This window comes from Gracilinanus agilis, chromosome 3 (assembly GCF_016433145.1).
Source record: "Gracilinanus agilis isolate LMUSP501 chromosome 3, AgileGrace, whole genome shotgun sequence".
NCBI lineage: Eukaryota > Metazoa > Chordata > Mammalia > Didelphimorphia > Didelphidae > Gracilinanus > Gracilinanus agilis.
The window spans coordinates 571,370,367-571,389,436 of record NC_058132.1 but is presented as its reverse complement, the minus strand read 5'-3'; the positions used below and the strand labels follow the sequence as shown (position 1 = coordinate 571,389,436).

The following is a 19,070-nucleotide window of genomic DNA, read 5'->3' as shown; positions in this document are numbered from 1 at the left end:
ACTATATTTATATTAAAATTAAATTGCTAAGAAGTACTATTAGCCTTGTGACTTAAGGGTTAATTATTTTATAAAAGGTGACCCCAACAAATTTTTTTACTAATATTATATCCAATTTCTAAATATTACATTTGGCATAATATTAATTTTCAATATTACAAAGGCGACAGGAACTTGTTGGCATCTTTAAAGTTCTTACCAACAGTATAGATCTTATGAATCAAGTCTTCTGTTAGGGACCAAGACTTTAAGATAAGATAGTCACTCTTCTAAGAATAGATATCATTCACTCTTCTAAGATAAGATATTGATCATAGGCCCAGCCATGCTTGGAGACAGTAAGACGCCACCAGAGATTTTCTATGCTCCCTTTCCGTGTTCCTTTCCCCCTTAGTATCTGCCGACCCCCTTCTGCCCTCAGCCTATATATTCTTGTCATAGATCTGCAATAAACGAGCCTCGTATCCATCAAAACGATTCTCTGTCTTGCACGCGAGGTCTCCCCTCTTCTTTCCCTATGGGTTCTTAGGTTGCCGTTTCCCCAGACCCCTTGGTTGTGTCAGGCTGGACCCGGACAGTCTTCCATGCAGATAATTCCATATTCATCAAGAGATTTTGCAAAAAGGACTTTATCAGTCAGGACAATTCCCTGCTTCTTGATCTTACCAAAACCATGCTTTTAAATCAAATTGTTCACAGACTTTGGGTTTGGGGAATCCCGAGCTATTATGGTTCTATAATCTTCAACATGTTAATTGAAACCTTGTTAAGTTTAGCAAAAGTACTTTGGAAGATTTAGGGAAGAAAAGAAGCTGCAATACTTTTCAGATCTTTGATATTTGGGCAAAAACCATTGATACCTCTGATTATGATCAGAAAAGTTAACTTAGGTTCAGGAGGTACATAAAAGTTGCTAAGTATATGAGTCATTCTAGCCAGCCAGATTTTACTTCTCTATATATGTCTGTACTTTTTTTGCATACATAACTTTTCTCGGTCGTCTTTCTTGGCTTTTTTATAGCCATCTTCTTCATGCATTTGACCTTCTGTATTACAAAAGACTTTTGGTTTTTCAGGAGGGATTCTGAAATGGATGGTAGCTTTATTGCTTCTGCATCCAACCTGATTCCAGCTAGGAAAAGAAGAAAGCTAAATAAATCTAACCATAAAATAAATAAGAAAAAAGTCAAAGAAATGAATAGAATCTTAGAAACATTTAGATAAGATAGCTCTCTGGAGAAAACTGAAAGTGAATAAAAGGAATATACCTTTTTTCTCAGCTATACATGACACCTTTGCAAAAACTGAGCATATATTAGAGCATAAAAACTTTATAACCCAATGCCAAAAGAAAATTATTAAATTTACCCTCTTTAGCCCATAATTAAATAAAATAATAAATGGATAGGGAAGCATATATTAAAAATTAATTGGAAACTATATTATTTAATCCTAAAGAATGGATGGATTGAAGATCAAATCTTCAAAACTATGGATAATTTCATTAAAGTGAATGAGAGTAATGAGGCATTCAAAAATGTGTAGGATGCAATCAAAGCATATTTAGTGGAAAATTTTTATCTTTGAATGTATACATCAAAATAAAAGGAAAAGAGCAAAGAAAATAATTGTGTACATCTAAAAAAGAGAAAAAAAATCCGGAAATTTAAACCTTCCTGTTAAACACCAAAATCCTAAAAATCAAAGGAGAGAATAACAAAATTAAAAGTAAAAAGCCTATTGAACTAATAAATAAAACAAGGATCTGGTTTTATTTGGAAAATATACCTTTGGTTAATTTTTTCATTATATATATATATATATATAAATATAAATATATATATATATATATATGTTTCTTTAGTCCATGTTCTCTCCCTTCCTTCTTTTAGTCCTCCCTCTTCCCCAATATAGGTTGTATATATACTGTCATAAAAATACAATTCCATATTCATCATATTGTGAAAGTTGATAAATATTGCTTGTGTATTGCTTATGTTAGAGAAAAATTCTTGAAGGAAAATTTCATGAAGGAAATAGAATGATACACTTCAATTTTCATTTAGACTCCATCAGTTCCTTCTATTGTGGTAGATAACCTTTTTTGTTATGAATCTCTTGGAGTTGTCTTGGATCCTTGCATTGCTGCCAATAGTTAGCTCATTCAGAGATGATTATCATACATATTGTGGTTACTGTGTTACTTTGTCATTTTCTTCCTTCTATTCACCTCACTTTGTATCACTGTCTTAGAAAAAGAGACTTTACAAATTGATCGTGAGCTCTGTAAGAAAAAAATCCCCATAGTCAGGTGGATTCACAGGTTAATTCTACCAAATATTTAAGTAATAATTAATCCCAATTTTATGTTTTACTAAAAAAAAAATAAAGGAGTCCTGTCAAATTCCTTTTAGGACACAAATATAGTTTTGATTCCTAAACTAGGAAGGGCAGAAACAGAAAAAAAAACCCTATAGACTACTTTCCCTAATGGATTGTGAAATAAAACTTTGAAATAAAATACTAACATGGAGATTATAGCAATATATCACAAAGATCATTCAGTATGACCAGGTAGAATTTGTATTGGGAATGTAGGACTGGTTCAATATCAGAAAACTATCCTTATAATTCATCATATCAATAACAAAAACAAAACTACTCATGAGATTATTTCAATAGATTCAAAAAAACCCTTTGACAAAATATAATACCCATTTCTATTAAAAACAATTAAAAGCATAGGAATAAATGGTACCTTTCTTTAAATAATAAGTATTGTCTATCTATAGCCAAGAGAAATTATTATATTTAATGAAAATAAATTTTGTCTTCCCAATAAGATCAGAAAACCAAGATGTCTATTATAACCATTATTATTCAGTATTGTATTAAAAATGTTAGCTATAACAATAAGACAAGAAAAAGAAAATGAAGGAGTGAAAATAGACAAAAAGGAAATACAAATATCACTCTTTGCAGATGATATGCTGATATGCTAAAAAAAAACCCAAAAGAATTAATTTTAAAATTAGTCAAAACAATTAATGACTTCAATATAGTTGGTAGGTTATCAAATAAGCCTCTACAAATCATCAGCATTTCTATGTATTGTAATACCAAATAATCCCAGCAGCAAGAAATAGAGAGATTCCATTTAAAATACCTGCATATTGGGGGCAGCTGGGTAGCTCAGTGGATTGAGAACCAGGCCTAGAGACAGGAGGTCCTAAGTTCAAATCTGACCTCAGACATTTCCCAGCTGTGTGACCCTGGGCAAGTCACTTGACCCCCATTGCCTACCCTTACCATTCTTCTGCCTTGGAACCAATACAAGACAGAAGGTAAGGGTTTAAAAAATAAAATAAAATAAAATAAAATAAAATAAAATACCTGCATATTACATAAAAACTTGGGACTCTACCTGCCAAGACAAACCCAGGAATTACGAACACAAAACACTTCATGCAAATAAAGACAATGAAGAAATATGAATTACAGATAGATCAAGATGACATAATAAATATAATAATTCTACATAAATTAATTTGCTTATTCAGTGCCATTATCAATCATACCTCCAAAAAGTAATTTACAGAGCTAGGGAAAAAAAAAACAAAAATAAATTTCATCTGGATGAACAAAAGGTAAAGAATATAAAGAGAATAAATGAAACATAACATATTAAGTAAGGCAGCCTAGTAGTTCCAGAACTCAAACTATATTATAAAGTGATGATCATCAAATCAATCTGGCAGACAGTAAGGTTTGATAGCATAAATAAGTTAGGGAAGTATAACAAATTTTACCTCTCAGATCTAGGGTCTTAGTTATTTTTCATTTGTGTCCAAATCTTTGTGACTTCTTTTGGGATTTTCTTGGCAAAGATACTGAAGTGGTTTGCTATTCTCGTCTCCAGCTCATTTTACAAATAAGGAAACAGAGAAACAGGAATAAGTGACTAGCCCAGAAAATGAGGTAGGAGGTGTCTGAGGCTGGATTTGAACTCGGGAAGAAGAGTCTTCCTGACTTCAGGACAGGCAGTCAATCAATTGTAATATCTAGTTGCCAATCTATGGGTGAGTTAAAAATTTATGACCAAACAAGACATAGAAAGTATCATGAAAAATAAAATAGATAAGTTTGATTATATGAAATTAACGAGCTCTTGTGCCTACCAAACTAATGAAGACAAATTAGAAAGAAAACAGTAAAATGAGAAAAAAATATTTACAGCAAGTTTCTCTGGTAAAAGCCTCATTTTTAAAACATGTTGAGAACTGTAAAAATGTTATAAAATAAAAGCCATGCCCAAGTTGATAAATGGTCAAAAGATATAAAAGCAATTTTCAGAAGACAAAAATCAAAACTACTGATAGTCACATGAAAAAATATTATAAATCATTACTGGTTAAAAATGCAAAATAATGCATCTCTTGAGATGTCACCTCTTACCTATCTGTTTTACTTACATCAAAGAAAAAGATAATCGCAAATGGCGGAGGACATGTGGGAAATTTGTTATATTAATGGACTATTTATTGGTGGAATTGTGAACTAGTCCAACCGAAAAAGCTATAAAACTGTGCATAATCTTTGATTCTGCATGACAACTATTAGGTCTATTTATCAAAGAAGTCAAAGAAAAATGGAAAGGACTGGTTAAAAATATTTTTACCAGTTCTCTTTGTAGTGGCAAAAAATTCTAAACCAAAGGGATACCCATTAATTGGAGAATGACTGATTAATTTTGGTTTATGATTGTGATGTAATATTACTATATAAGAAATGATAAGCAGTTTAGCTTTAGAAAAATGTTGAAATGCCTGCATGAGATAATGAAGAGGGAAACAAGCTGAAGTAAGAGAATGAGGTATACAGTAAGAGTAATATCACAAAGATTAACTGTGAAAGACTTAACTACTCTAATGAAGACAGTAATCAAACACAATTCCAAAGGTTTAATGATAAAATAATGCTTTCCACTTTCAAAGAAAGAATTGCTGAACAATAAATAATGAAACAGACTTTTAAAAAACATTTTATTATACTTTTCTGAATTAAATGTCAATATATTTTAATAATCATTTTCTGACATTTCAGGATCTATGATCTCTCCCTCCCTCTCCCCTCTCCCCTTCCCCCCCAGATAGCAGGTAATATGACATAGTTTATGCATATACTATCATGCAATATAAATTTCCATGTTCATCATGTGAAAGAAGACATGTTACTTTTTCAAGAAAAAAAATGTGTGAAGTAAATAAAATGAAAAAAAATTGTATGATTTAACCTGCATTCAGATTCCATCATTGTCTTCTGTGAGGGGGTGGATAGTCTTTTTTTCATCACGAGTCTCTTGGAGTTATCCTGGATCTTTGCATTGCTGGTAAATGGCCATTTCACAGCTGATCATTGTACGCTATTGCTTTTAATATGTATAATGTTCTCCTGGTTTTGTGCACCTCACTTTGCATAACTTCATATAAATCTTTCTAGGTATTTTGTGATCATCTTGCTCATCATTTCTTACGGTGCAACAGTATTCCATTGCAATCATATATCACAGCTTATTCATCCATTTCCCAATTCATGGACATCCCTTCAGTTTCCAAATATTTTATGCCAAAAAGAAAAACTGCTATAAATATTAATTCTTTGTCTTATGGGAGAACTCATTAAGAAAGAGAAGGTATATGATAGGAAATGTAAGTGATATAAAAGCAAAAAAAAATTCAATAATTTATTTTTAAATGTGAGTTACTGGGTGGCAAATATTTGAAGCCCTGTCATGTAGAATAGGGTTTAGACCCATTTAATGAAAAACAACAAAAAGACAAGTTGTAGAGAGGTAGATTATAACAGAATGCTGTGGAAGAGTAGAATGTATTGACTGAGGAGATGGAATGGATTGCTCCTTCTTGTGAGAGGTCTTGAAATAGAAATAGAATTTAAATAACATGAATTGAAATAGTTTGAATGTAAATAAAGCTAGAAGAGGAAGTAATGGCTTATTTGGTATGATTTGAGGGTCTTAGAAATATCCTCCCTGATTCTGAAGGAAAAAAAATAACTTCCCATTTGTTTGTTAATTATCAAAAACCCTTCGAATATGGAACAAACATTTTATTCCACAATTTGTTGTGTCTCAAAATGGAAATATCTCTTAGAAAGAAAATATATTTATAGGACAAACTATCTTAAAAATGAATACTAACAGAGCCTTCTGGTAAACAAGTTTTGTTGAGGAAGAGGACACTGGACTTTGAGATCCTATAGAGTAATGATGGTGAACCTATGGCACAGGTGCCAAAGATGGCATGCAGAAAGCTCTCACCCCACTCCTTCTCTAGTTCATTAATAGAAAGGCAAAGGGACTCTGGCAGAGCTGCTCCCTTCCCCCTCTCCACCATGCCTGATGACATTTTTTTACATCCCCCACCCCTCTGCCCAGCAGCCCAATGGGAACAATTCCTACCTGCCCTCCATGGGATTAGTGGGGTAGCTGGCACAGCACTCTATCTGGTGGGTCGGGTGGGGGTGGGCCCAGGTAATCCATCTCTAAAAGACTCTCCATCACTGCTATAGAGGAAGAAGATGAGAATGTGTAAGTTGTGGGAGTGGAGAGAAATCTGTAAAGAAAGGAGAAAAATGCACTGAAGACAAATTTTATTAATTTCAATTTTGTTCAGGGACAACCTTGCTGAGTGTTTAATTCAGAAAGTTGGACTGCCATTGACTTTTAGAGAAATACTGTGATAGGACTTTACAATTTCGGTTCATTGTCTGATTTAAAACAGGTCTTCAAACCGTTCCCCTTTCTTCTTCCTTCAACAACTGCTAGAATCTCTACTAGTCCAAAGATCCTTACTAGATAAAGTTTGATAAGAAAACTGAATTATGTTTAATGAAACTAGAGAAATTGCTTACTGTAGATTTTTCATTATCTTCTAAATATAAAATATTTAAAAATTAATTTAAGAATTTTTTGAGAACCATCTTAATCCCTCAGTGCAATTGCTGACAATTGTCATTTTTTAAAGATTCAATCATCAATAACCCTTACTTGACACTTTTATATGTCAGATAGTATTTTAATTTAAATAAGGACTTTGACTTTTCATATATGTATATGTGTGTGTATGTATATACCCATATCCATATATATTTAATTTTTTGTTAATGTTAACAATTATATATATTAGTATCCTCTGCATCTGATGAGGACCCTAAATTTCAGAGATTTTGCTCAGAGTCATATAGCTACTATGTCTAAGATGATCAAAATCAGGTCTTTGTGATTTCAAGTCCAAAATTTACTTTCTTCTCCACCTAGCTGCCTTACCTTTGTGACCTGGGACAAATCAATCAGCCTATCTGAGCTGTAGTTTTCTAATCCATGAACTAGGGGAATGCACTAATGACTTTTGAGGTTTCATCAAGCTCTAAATTTATGATGGTAAGATACAATAAGTGGGAGGTGAGGTGACACTGAGAATAGGTGTCATGTTTCTTAGAAAATTGACTGATTCCCTCTAAAATTGTGCTTTTACAAAGTTCCTAGAAGTTATGTAGTGTTAAAGATATCACCAGCAATAGATAAGACACTCTCTGTTTTACTAGATTAGGAAATGCAGAGGCCAGTCATGGATTGACCCCATTACTGATCAGCTCTGAAACTTTGACCTGTATTTCTGACCTAGACCAGTTTGCTTCTCCATAGGCAGACTAGTGACTCCCTGCCTCCAGGAACTTATCACATTAATGCCACATTTAATACAGATATTCAATCAGCTTTCGTCTCACTGCAGTCCAGAATTACCAAATCCAAGTGATCTTCACTCTACCTCCAAAGTCACAGAGATTATTGTTATGGGTCACCTCAATCATAATAATACGCACACATATACACATATATATTTAATGTATAATATACATATACAATTATGTATACTTTTTTCTTCCCAGTTTTCATCCTTTCCAAAAAGAGAATACTATCCCCAATTCTTTCTTTAACTCCCATATTAGAAAGGACTTGATACTATCATCAAAAAATACAGGAAGAAAAGATTTTCTATTCCTTAGACAATGAACTCTCATGTAGCAAAAGTACACAGTTTCAAGGCAGGTAGAATCTAAGAAAGGTAAAGTTCAGGGAAAGTGCTGGTGGAACTAGAGATAACCCTACTCCAATATTCTTTGGGTTCCATCCATCTAAATATGTGCTTTCCACAGAGTACATTCAATACATATCTATGCAACAGAACTGCCTTCAGCCAGCCACTGAGACCAGAACTCAAAAAGGTAACCAGTCAGTTCTCCCCTGAAACACTGGTAAGTAGTAAAAAGAGAAGAGAGAGATTGGGGAAAAGGCTTCTTCCATGAAGGATGCATTGCCTGGTACAAAGGCCTGAGTTCAATATTTTTGATATGCCCCACAGAGTTGCTGCTGGTAAGAACTTTTTTTCTTGAAAAAAGCTATGCTCTAAGGAATATTGAATCTTTAAGAAAGAAAAATCTCATGTCAATTTAGAATAAGTTATTTAGATATAAGGAAATTGAGAGAATGTGAAGGAAAATTTAAATGCAAAAAACTAAAACAATATAATTAGATATGGAAAAGTTAACACTTGAAGAAATTCAATGCCAGTAATCTGAAACAAAAATGTAGCTTCTGTTGCAAATAAACCTGTTTGACTGCTAAGAATGAATATTGGAATGGGATAACTGGTTCTACAAATAAGAAATTATAACAGAAAAGTGTCAGAGTCGGTGAACTTCAAAATGGTCTCCAAAATATTCAGATGTTATCTTTGATTCCATTCAGTTTAAAAAACATCCAACAATCTTTAAGAAACATGAAAAAAATATTCTTTACTGGTGAATAAGTAGAAAGTGAGTTCTTTTGCCTAAGATAACTTAGTAATATTAAGAATAAATGACCTTATGAAAGTATGCAAACCAATACATGAAAGACCACCATCTCTTTTGGAAAGGTCTTCATAAAGAATAAACTTTATAAAGAAAAGCTCTTTGAGTAGGCTTTAAAATAAAATTTCTCAAAGATCTTTACCTTTATAGGGAACATTGGTGTTATCACAGAGTCTTTAATTAATCTTGTCTCTCAAAAAAATCAGTACTTTCTCACCACCATTCATACCTATACAAAAAGAGCATCCCTGGCATGTCAGCATACCTCAGTTCAGGAGATGCTGAGGGATCCGAGGGAAGGGATAATGGTAATGCTTGCTTTGGAATATGCCTGGCACACCTTGGTACACTCAGCCTATTTCCAGACACATCTCTACCGGTATTCAAACCTCAACCAGGATGGCTACTGACAAAGGAAAAAAAATCTAATGAGGGTCATATCCATTATCAAATGTAAATTTCAAGAAAAATACTCAAATCTGAAAATGTCATTAGCTATATTCTAGTTTTGAAAGTCTGAAGAGCAAGGATGTCTTACTACTTGATGAGTGTTAAGTTCATTTAGAATAAAAGAGGCTACAGGGAACTTTTCAACATACCAGTAGATGTTTCAGATGAAGGAAATATCATTTCTGGTTCCTCTCCCCAACTCTGCCCCCTCAACCTGGCTCTCTTTAATCTCGTGTATAATTAACAATATCTTCACCTCAGGATTGGCTCTCAAGGATATGAGAGCTCTGTGTGTCTGAGCCTGGGAAGCCACAAGAGGCTGTTGCTTTTGTATAAGACTTCTGTGTAACATAAGATGTGTAATATCTTACGTCCCGCCTTCTTTTATAGAAATATACTATTTTAGAAAGTCCGTTCTATATGAATACTCCCTAAATATACTTGCTTTTTTGACTTAATATTAATTCTAATGAGGTAACAGACTTTAGAAATATACTCCCAATGTGGCTTATTATGTAATGAAATTATTTCTTTAGATTAATATCATATACAATGCCTCAGACAAGTAAGCATCCTAATTGCCTTTCATTACTGCTGCACAGTGGTTCAGAAACAAAATGTTGAATCTATGATTTCTGATTTTCTCCTCTATTAATTACAATTTAAATGAGACTTCTTGAAATGGAGTTTCGGTTCTTTCCTCTGCATCAAAGAGGGTGCTAGCAATATGTCCCCGGAGGCCTGTATGGAAGAATAGATGTCTTCCTTCCTGCTTCTCTCATATTTTCCTCCACTATGAAAAGCTTAAATAAGCACTAACAAAGTAGCACAATTAAATCACACTAGAAGCAGTAAGTATTGGCAGGACAGTGGCCAGCATGCAGTGGAGAAGAATGTGGTTTCTAGATAGATATTGACTCCCCTTAACATCATCAAGTATATTTTCTTATTACATATTGCATAGGCAAAAGGAAGTTCTAATTGTACTGGTTGAATGAACTGACATAAACCAGAGCCTTCTTGGACTTTACATCAGCCATTCTCTCTTCTTTTGGAAAGCAAACTTTTTCTTCAGTTAAGTGCTTAGAATTATATCAATGCTCTTAATAGTATGATACTTGTATACTATCCTTTCATGTGGGTAGCCTCTCCAATGTTGGGCATCCCTTCCTCTTTGAGGAAGGTACCCAAGCTGCAGTCATAAAGAGGAAGCAGTCTCTGCCTCTCCTCCTCCTGACTCACCACTGTTCAGACTCCCAGATAAATTCATCGTTTGGGAAGTCTCATGGCTGCCATGACATACAAAGACCCTGGCAAGGCACCTGTGGAGCCAGTTGTGGCCATTCAGTGGATTCAAATCATCTTCTACAGTGGCAAAGTTAAATTCTTCCAGAAGATGAGTACTGACTTAATTAGAGGAGCCAGAATAAAGAACTTGAAAGTGATGGAACCCATTGAAATGTCTATTCAGAAATTTTGAGTCACAACTAGAAAAATATCTTGGGTAAAGGTTCAAAGACCTGAGATCAGTTCTACAGGAGAATCTACAAAGGCTTTACTGATTGCACAATCCTTCTGAAATTATTAAACAGATTACTTCTATCAGCACTGAATCAGGTGTAGAAAGTGAAGTCACTATTGTGGATACCTAACCAATTATCCATCCTTTCGGTGTGGGTACTTCCTCCAGTGGTGGGCATCACTGCTTGTTCATGTGAGGGTGAACTAGCAAATGTTAAAAAAGTAGATTTCCAGAGGGGGAAAGGTGTGTCCAAGACACTGCCAAGCCTAATCTACACAATTGATATTTTCTCTATCATTTTTCAAAGTTTAGACAGTTAAAAAAATAATAAATCAAGTACTGATTTATAGAATTTACCTATTTCCAGGGTGTAAATGCTCACAATGAAAGTTAAACAATTGGCTATTGTAAAATGGTTTAAGCTGGCTCCAGCACACCCCCATGCTAATGCCTTTTATTTTGGGGTCATTCCTGTTCATGAGCTTCTCCAAATAGTCCACTGAGAGTCCACTCAATATGCTCAGAACTTTTATCTGAATATTTTTATATTACACGAGTAACAGTGGAGAATATAGGTTATCTCACTCCATGACAAGAAAACCTTTTCTCTCAGTCATAAATCTACTCTGTAACATTCTTTATGCCACTTTTGATATAAATATTCATTGGTAATTTGGTACAACCTATTCATACTCATTATGTATCACTACATTGCCCTTTGAGTGGCCCACAAATTTGATTCTTCAGAGGAGATGGCATTCCATGATCCATAGCCATACAGCAGCACTAGATGGTTATCAATGTTAAAAAGCTTCAGGGAAAAGATTGGTGCTATTAAAAGAACAGAAAACTTTCCCACAAGTAATCTAGTCTACTTTTTTCCTATTAAATTCTAGGCCCAGCTCATTATCCATCTGAAATTTCTGATCAAAGGATAGTTATTGATGAACACGCCCTATAGAAAATTCATCTCCTCATATAGTCAAAGTATGGACACTAGACATACTTTTTAATATAGAGTATTATAAGAAATCTAATGATGACCACAAGTACAAACAACATGCTTACATAATAACTACATTTAAATTAATAAAACCTGAGGCACAAAGTATCATAACACCATATTCGGGCCATTTTCTACTTCCAAATCCACATCAAGATTCTTATTTACTTTTCACTTCTAAATTGATAGCATACGTTCTATTATACTGGATCAGCCTTTTTCACTTTGAATTATTTCAAAAAGGCCTTTCCAAATTTCTTTGTAATTGACACACATTCATCTTAATTCATTTAGAGTAGTAATATTAAATACACTGTCCAAATGTGGCCAGATTAAAATACTTTTGGGAAATATTTAACAAATTAAAAAACAATAAAATATAGAAAATGTTAATATGTGGTTTTATAAGCCACCTTCAAAGATCCTTATATATGATTCAGTGGCCCCATTTTTATTTCAGTTTGACACCATTGCTTTAAAATATTCCATCACTTTAATGTATCAAAGTTATGTAACAACTTCTCCTGTGTTAGATAAATGCAGGTCACTTTCAAGTTTTTTCCAATCACAGATAATGCTACTCTGAAAGTCTTTGAACAGATAACATTTTTGCTTATTTTCCATAGCAAATACCTCAATGTATATTTCTATCAAATGAATTGCTGTATTAACAGGTATGATTATTTTTGTAAACTTTACTAAACATGCCAAGTTATTCCAGAAATAGTCTATAAATTTCCATTTTCACAGCAATGAACAAGTGTACCTGCTTCATCACAATATCGCCAACATTGTTTATTTTTTTTATCTTATTTTTCATGTGCTTTTATTTCTACATGATACCTTTCCTGGCATGCTTCCCAAGCAAGCTTTTTCTTTTAACAAAGATTTTAAAAAGGCGGAAAGAGTAATTCAACAAAACTAACTTGCATATCAGCCACAAAACTAAGTTTTATTGCTTTTAATTATTTTTTCCAGTTTGACGTTTTGTGAAATAGAATCTCAAAGTTGTTTTAATTTGTATATATTTAATTCTTGATTAAGCATATTTTCATGTGGTTGTTAAAAATTTATATTCTTATTGAAAATGTTCTGTTCACATCCTATGACCATTTACCCACTCATCCATTGTTGACTGAGAATTGCTATTATGTCATATTTTAATTAGTTTCTCATATATTTTAGACATAGACTTTTCAAAATTATTTACCAAAAATTTTTTTAATCTTACACCTTTTAATTATATTGCTTGTAATTGCACAGAAATTATGTTTTAAAATTTATTATATCCTGAGTAATTCCTTACATTTAAAATTTTTATACTTATTTCCTTTGTAAAAATAACTTTTACAACTAAGAAACATTTCATTCCATTTTCTTCCATCTTTTGTTTCTTAAGTTTGTCTCTCATCTATACATAATTAATAGATATATCGGGTGTAAAATAAGAATTAAAATTCCTTTTCTGCCAAATAGACATTTGTCTCAATTATTTTTTGCTAAATAATATATGCTTTTGTTATTTTCTAAAAGTTTTTATAAAATTAATCTTTTGTTTCAATTTTTTGGATGTCTGGAATATTTATTTTCTTCCATTGATCTGCTCCTTTGTGTTTTTTCCTAGAAGTTGAATATTTTAATAACAATTAAGAAGCAAATTGAGTGATAGGTGGAACTACTAATTCAGTGTGGTGAACCAATTAGGGGGCTTTAGGCAGGTTCATGGAAACAAGTGATGTCCAGCCTCCTATGTGAACTGGCATTGATTGGAAAGGATTGGAGAAGGAAGTCATTTTAGTATTAAGATAGAGGAGGAATTGGGCTCTCCCAGCTCCAGTTGGTTTTGCTATATAGATGGCTAGTCCTGAAGAAGGTGGTAGAGGGTCTGGACAGGGGAGGGGTGATGGGGACAACTTCAGAGCTGAATAGTAGCACATCAGACTCTTCATTTTATTAGGATGTTTGTGGGACAAATCTAGGGAAGATTGAGAAAGAGGTCAACTTCAGGCTGGGCTGGGTTTGGAAGTAAAGGATCTAAGATGACAAGATTTCTCCATGCTCCCTTCATAGAAACAGGGGGTGTGGGAGATGGTTAGTCTTTTCTTATGGCTGAGTGAATGAGGGGCAGCAATGGGCCCAGTGTGGGTCAAGACTTTGCCAAATGTGGAAAGAGGAGTGACCAAGACTGGTCAAAATCCTTGATTAAGGGTTAGTTATCCTGAGGAACAAGAGGTAGTAGCTTTAATTCTTGACACTGGGTTGAGAAGAGTGAGGCTACTCAATTGTTTTCTGGAGGAGAGGAATGGCTAAGAATTCCCCACTGAATCTTTTTTACTGGGTTCAGATAAGAAAATCAGGGGATATCCCTTTGTTCAATTGTGTTTTGGGATGAAGGAAATGGAGGAAGTTCCTTCAAGAGAACCTGCTTGCATATGATGTCTAAATCTTTTGTTTTTATTACACAGATATTTCCTACTAATAGCCTTCTTTATACAAACATATACAAAATTAACCTTCCCTTTTAACAAAGAGAAATTAAACCAATCTAATTGACATAGTGATTATGTCTACCAATGAATAGTATATTCCAAAATCACTTTCTTTCCAGTCACAGGAAGATATGTCTAATCATAAATTCATCTTTTTTTTACTAATAACATCATTTTGGTGGATTTATGTTCTATAATACAGTTTGAAATCTGATAATGTTATGGCCCGTTCATTTATGTGTTGTTGTTTTTTTCATTATTCTTTTGAGTTTCTCAACAGAATGTTTCTTTAAATATATTTGTCTATCATTTGACTAATTCTATGGAGTAAATGCTTACAGTTTGATTGATAGAACACTAAATCTATATATTAATTTAAGTACTACAATAATTTTGTTGTACTGGCATAGTCTAACTCAATGAATCACTCTCCAATTATCTGTACTTTTTCTATAGTTTTTTTTTAAATTTGCAAACAGGGGACAGTTGGGTAGCTCAGTGTATTGAGAGCCAGGCCTAGAGACAGGAGGTCCTACATTCAAATCTGGCCTCAGACACTTCCTAGCTGTGTGACCCTGGGCAAGTCTCTTGATCTCCATTGCCTACCCTTACCACTCTTCTGCCTTGGAGGTAATACACAGTATTTTCTCCAAGACAGAAGGTAAGGGTTTAAAAAAATGAAAAAAAATTTGCAAACATATACATCTTAAGTTTAAGCTAAATTATAAACTTAATTTCTTCTCCCAAACTGAGGTATTATGAAAGGATTATATTCCTGAAGTATTGGGGAAAATACTTGTAACTTGGTTCTTTCCGTATGCTTAAAGTAAATATTTCTTGGCAAAATCTACCTGATATTAAGTGGGATAAATAGAACTAGAGTGCTATTTTCTGATCCCCTAAAAATCAGGGCAATTGACTTGGTGGAAATCAAGAAGACAAAGAAGTGAGATACTTACAAATCTCTCAGACTGCCTAGAACTCTGAGGAGCAGATTCAACTCCTTGATCCTAAGGGAGTGGGGTTAGTGTCTGTTTTACACTAAAATCCTATGAGTGTTTTTGTTACATGGGCTAAAATATTTAGCAATTCTCCTCAATTAAGCTCCTTAGCATCTTCCATATACAGATACCATCTTCGTTAGCCAAAGCAGTCTATATATGTCCAAATTGTATTACATAAGTTCTTGCCTTTGGCTCCCATCCTTCTCTATTTGGAAAGTAAGTCAATTATCTGTTGCCACAAGAAGTTTCTGGACTCTTTGATCTTCTTGTGCAATAGCTATATAGTGTTTAGATTTAAAAGTTTAAATGTAAAAGTCATTTTGGTGGGTTAATTTTATTTTATTTCATTTCCCTTTCCTATTCTTTTTTTTTAAACCCTTACCTTCCGTCTTGGAGTCAATACTGTATATTGGCTTCAAGGCAGAAGAATGGTAAGGGTAGGCAATGGGGGTCAAGTGACTTGCCCAGGGTCACACAGCTGGGAAGTGTCTGAGGCCGGATTTGAACCTAGGATCTCCCGTCTCTAGGCCTGACTCTCAATCCACTGAGCTACCCAGCTATCCCCTCCATTCTTTTGTTAAATAATATTTTTTATTTTTTTTCCAGATTCCAAGTCAATACAAATTTTTTTTAAACCCTTGTACTTCGGTGTATTGTCTCATAGGTGGAAGATTGGTAAGGGTGGGCAATGGGGGTCAAGTGACTTGCCCAGGGTCACACAGTTGGGAAGTGGCTGAGGCCGGGTTTGAACCTAGGACCTCCTGTCTCTAGGCCTGACTCTCACTCTACTGAGCTACCCAGCTGCCCTGATACAAATTTTAAAATATTTACTTTATGACATTTTGCAAAACATGCTCTCTTTCTCCCTTAATCCTTTCCCCCTCCCAAACAAGTCAGGTAATATGATATAGCTTGTACATATATTATAATATAACACATATTTCAGTGTTCATCATGTTGTGAAAGAAGACACACATTCTCTTCACTAGAGAAAATTTTGTTCATGGAAGAAATAAAGAAAAGAATGGTATGTTTCAGTTTCAATATGGACTCCAACTGTTCTTTCTATATCTAGGCAGTGGATATCTTTTTTTTGGTCATGATTCTCTTGGAGTTGTCTTGGATCCTTGCTCTGTTGACAATAGTTAAATCATTCTCAGCTGATTATCATACATTATTGTTACTCTGTACAACACTCTCTTACTTCACTTTGCACTACTTTTTCAAAGTTTCTTGAAGTGTTTTTTTGTTTTTTTTTTTGTGATCATCTAGTTCGTCATTTCTTACGACACAATAGTTTTCCTTTTACAAGCAGATACCATAACTTGTCCAGCATTCCCCCATTGATAGATATCCCTTCAGATTCTAGTTCTTTGTTACCACAAAAAGAGCTGCTATAAATATTTTTGTATAGATAGGTTCTTTTCCCCTATCTTTACTTTCTCTGGAATATAGACCCACTAGTAATAGTCCTAGTTCAAAGGGTAGACACAGTTTCATGGCCTTTTGGGCTTTTCTTATTTCTGATTATCTGTTTGAATAGTTCAGAACTAAGTTATTTTAATTGTATGCCATATATTTTTCTCATTATTCTTTCTTTTTAATAGGTGATTCTTGGCCCTTTGACAATTCTTATCTTAGCCCTGACACATTTGCACCTCTATCTATCTAAACTAATCTAAACTACTTGTCTTATTTATTTTGCTTTTTATCCTTTGTCCCAGCCTGAAGAGTTCTTTTCACAATCTCTGCTGCCAAGAAATAACTTCTGGGTACAAACGTTTTAGTACTACTGCCTTATTTATCTTTTACCATGATTGTAAATCATTCCCACAACTCACCTTCTGTTCTTTTTTGCTTCTTCGTTCATTTAATTTTGCTTGTTTTATAAGAGTTTCACTGGACTCTGAATGCACCCAGAAGAAATTATATGTCAGAGGTTCTTGTGTTTTCTGTAGCAGGCTGCAGGTATTACTCTAAGCTCTGCCATTAATTACTAACCTATATTAAAAACCATTGCATTCAATCTCTGGACTTGTGTCCCCACTTCAGTCTTGAATATAGGATGCCCAGAGGAGCCATGCACCCTCTTAGAGTATTTTAAAATGAAAGGATTGAACTAGAATCTTTAGACCTCTAAATTCGTCATCTTTTCATCTTATTATCTTAAAATGTATAGGCCTTGTTTGGTAAAGCTTGTTAACTGCCCCCAAAATAAAAATTTGTTAAAAGGTCTCTTATCTTGTCTGGTCTCTTTTCCTTCCCCATTTTCTATGAATATGTTTTTTTTTTAAATTTAAACATTTATTAATGATCATTTTTAACATGGTTACATGATTCATGCTCCTACTTTCCCCTTCACCCCCCACACTCCCCCCACCCATGGCCGATGCACATTTCCACTGGTTTTGTCATGTGTCCTTGATCAAGACCAATTTCCAAATTGTTGGTGGTTGCATTGGTGTGGTAGTTTCGAGTCCACATCCCCAATCATGTCCACCCTGACCCATGCGTTCAAGCAGTTGCTTTTCTTATATGTTTCCTCTCCTGCAGTTCTCCCTCTGAATGTGGGTAGTGTCTTTACCATAAATCCCTCAGAGCTGTCCTGGGTCATTGCATTGTTGCTGGTACAGAGGTCCAGTACATTCAATTTTACCATAGTATATCAGTCTCTGTGTACAGTGTTCTTCTGGCTCTGCTCCTTTCGCTCTGCATCAGTTTCCGGAGGTCTCTCCAGTTTGCCTGGAACTCCTCCAGTTTATTATTCCTTTTAGCACAATAGTATTCCATCACCCACATATACCACAGTTTGTTCAGCCATTCCCCAATTGAAGGACATACCCTCCTTTTCCAATTTGTTGCCACCACAAAAAGCGCAGCTATAAATATTTTCATACAAGTCTGTTTATCTATAATCTCTTTGGGGTACAAACCCAACAATGGTATGGCTGGATCAAAGGGCAGGCAGTCTTTTATAGCCCTTTGAGCATAGTTCCAAATTGCCAGCCAGAATGGCTGGATCAGTTCACAGCTCCACCAGCAATGCATTAATGTCCCAATTTTGTCACATCCCCTCCAACATTCATTACTCTCCTCTTCTTTCATTTTAGCCAATCTGCTAGGTGTGAGGTGATACCTCAGAGTTGTTTTGATTTGCATTTCTCTAATTATTAGAGATTTAGAACACTTTCTCATGTGCTTATTGATACTTTTGATTTCTTCATTTGAAAATTGCCTATTCGTGTCTCTTGCCCATTTATCTATTGGGGAATGGCTTGATTTTTTATACAATTGATTTAACTCCTTGTATATTTGAGTAATTAGACCCCTGTCAGGGTTTTTTGTTATAAAGATTTTTTCCCAGTTTGTTGTTTCCCTTCTGATTTTGGCTACATTGTTTTTGTTTGGACAAAAGCTTTTTAGTTTAATATAATCAAAACCATTTAAATTACATTTTGTAATTTTCTCTAACTCTTGCTTGGTTTTAAAGTCTTTCCTTTCCCAGAGATCTGACAAGTATGCTATTCTGTGTTCACTTAACTTATTTGTAGTTTCCCTCTTTATATTCAAGTTGTTCACCCATTCTGAATTTATCTTGGTGTAGGGTGTGAGATGTTGATCTAGACCTAATCTCTCCCATATTGTTTTCCAAATTTCCCAGCAGTTTTTGT

General features: G+C 34.2%; 1 pseudogene; it reads right to left on the bottom strand.

The window, feature by feature from the left end:
- Window positions 1–155: 155 nt before the first annotated feature.
- The window catches only part of LOC123241856, a 21,880-nt pseudogene continuing 2,965 nt past the window's right edge, over window positions 156–19,070 (bottom strand).